At 42.9% G+C, this 2,776-nt stretch overlaps 1 pseudogene; it reads left to right on the top strand.

Moving 5' to 3' along the window:
* Positions 1-716: 716 nt before the first annotated feature.
* Positions 717-1,668, top strand: LOC101582165 (annotated as a pseudogene).
* Positions 1,669-2,776: the final 1,108 nt, after the last annotated feature.

Below are 2,776 nucleotides of genomic sequence, written 5' to 3'. Positions count from 1 at the left end.
GCCTGCGATCTCAGCACCCTGGGCAGGTGGGTCACAAGTTTAAGCTTGCCCTAGGCAACTTAGCAAGACTATGTCTCAAAATAAAAATAAAGGAAGGGTTGGGAATGTAACTCAATGCAAAGGTCCTTCAATCCCCAGTACCTCTACACCCTGCCCCCTCTTACACATAAAGAATCAGTAGCAAAGACTGAATAGAGTTATAATTATATTTCATTTAGTCGGGGCTGGGGACAACAGTATTGAGCCCACAGCAGAAATATTTAAGGAAGAAAAAAACAAACAAAAACCAAAGTACTTCTAGACAGATACAGACATAGCAGATTTAACATTCCAAGAGAAAAAAATTAGTCAACAGGAGGATGTATGGGAAGAAACAGCCCTGCCCACAAGAAAAGAGTAAAAAGGCAGAAAAATACAAAGCACATCAGTGGGTTGTGGAACAACTTGTAGGACCCAACTATGCGTGTAATCACAGTCTCCAGATAGGACCACCATTGAGGGACATGAAACAAAAGCAATCACAAGAAATAATTGCTGGCCGGGGAGATGGCTCAGTGGAATAAGAGCTTCCCTGGCAAGCACAAGGGCCTGAGTTCAAACCCCAGTTCCACACACACACACACACACACACAAAAAAAAAATAATAATAATAATTGCTGTGAGCAATCCTCGAGGTACCTCTAGGAAGTGGGACCAGCAGACTCTCGAGCCTCACGATGGTTAATGCTAAGAGCTGGACCCTGAAGAAGCACTTTCGGGGCAAGCCTACGCAGAATGACTTTGAGTTGAACACTATGGATCTCCCACCCTTAAAAAATGGAGAGGTCTCCTTTTTTCTCTCTCTGTGGATCCTCACATGAGAATGGCATCCAAAAAGTTGAAGGAGGATGATACAATGGGGGTGGGGGGAGGGACAAGTGGCCAGAGTTGTGGAAAGTAACAACTCAGCCTTCCCAATAGGAACTATCATAGTGGCTCTTTCAGGTTGGACAACACACTCCATTTCTGCTGGGAAAGGACTGCAAAGACTGCCTACATGATGGCCAGATACATTAGCACTGTCTTTGGCCCTGGGGACAGTTGGCATGCCAGGCATAACTGCTTGCTTTGGCCTGCTGACTCTGTGGCACAAAGAATGGAGAAACAGTGCTGGTTAATGCAGCAGCAGGAGCAGTCGGCTCTGTTATGGGGCAGATAGCTAAGATTAAGGGCTGCAAAGTTGTTGGAACTCAGGGTCTGATGCAAAGGTTGTTGGATTTGACGTTGCCTTTAACTACAAGATAGTAGATTCTTTGGAAGAAGCATTGAGAAAAGCCTCCCCTGATGGTTATGATTGCTATTTTGATAACGTAGGTGGAAAGTTCTCGAACACTGTTATACCCCAGATGAAGGATTTTGTGGATGAATTGTGATCTGTGGGGCCATCTCTGTGCATAACCACATCAGCCCATTGCCCCCAGGTCTACCCCTAGAGAGTATTATCTATAAGCAACTACACATAGAAGGTTTCCTGTTCAGCAAGTGGCAAGGAGAGGTCCGTGAGAAGGCTCTGAAAGAGTTGATGAAATGGACTGTACATGGCAAAATTCAGTATCGTGAACTGTCAAAGCTGCATTTACGGGAATGCTGAGAGGTGATAATTTGGGGAAGGCAATTGTGAAAGCATAAAAATTGATAGATGAATCATTATAGCATGATGTGGAAGACTACCTAATCTTTCACTATTTAGTAAAAATTATACTAACCAAATAATCTAAGAAATGGTAACTAGAATGATCTATTGAATTAAATAATTTGTCCGTAATTAGTGACAAATAATGTAAGTTTCATAGCGATTCACAGCCAGTCACCTTTCTACTTACTACATCTTTTTCTGATTTATGGCAACAAATAATGGCACTGGAGTCTGTATTAGTTTTCCATTACTGTAACAAAATACCTGAGATAACCTATAAAGAGGAATGATCTCTTTTGGCTGTTATGCAGGCATCAGTTGCTGGTCTATTGGCCCCATTGTTATGGGCCTGTGGTAAGGTGGTAGGTACATCAGTGGCAGAAACAAGTGGCGGATGGGGGCCTGGCCCAAGCTCAGTCCTTTAAGTGGCTGCTTCCACAAAGCTGTCAGCCTCAGGTTGCTGGAGTTCGAACCTCACAACTCTCCAGATGGCCAAAAGTGCCCTGAAGGCATTCGAGGAACAACAACAACAAAAAAAAATCCCAGAAACAAGTGGCGGAAAAAGCTGCTTACCTCATGGCAGGTAGAAAACAAAGAAACACAGACTGGAAGACACTTGCATTCCAGTATCCCCTGTAAGAGCAGACCCCTAATGATCTAACTTCCTCCCCTAGATCCAACCTCCTAAAGACTTTACCACTCCAGAAACTAGTGACCATACCCTTTAAAACAGAAATCTCAGTGGTGGGCACGCATTTAAACTATAACATAGTTCAAAAGCTTAGTAGCTGATTTTTCATCTGCAAAAGAATTAGCTACTGTCTTGCAGAAATTGGTGGATCTGGGGCTGGGGAAATGGCTCAGTAGAATAAGTTCCTGTCTGTCAAGTGCAAGGTCCTGAGTTTAATTCCCGGTACCACCAAAAAAAAAAAAAAAAAAAAAGAAAGAAAAAAGAAATTGGTGGATCTGTTTTTCTGTTTTGTCTTGGTTTTTTTTTTTTTTTTGTCTTTTTGAGTGGGGTCTCGCCATGTAGTTCAGACTAGCCTTTTACTTCTTATATAGCACAAGCTGGCCTCGAACTCATGGAAATCTTCTTGCCTC

Source organism: Octodon degus, unplaced genomic scaffold (genome assembly GCF_000260255.1).
Source record: "Octodon degus isolate 3935 unplaced genomic scaffold, OctDeg1.0 scaffold00037, whole genome shotgun sequence".
NCBI lineage: Eukaryota > Metazoa > Chordata > Mammalia > Rodentia > Octodontidae > Octodon > Octodon degus.
This window is presented reverse-complemented; position numbering and strand designations above follow the sequence as displayed.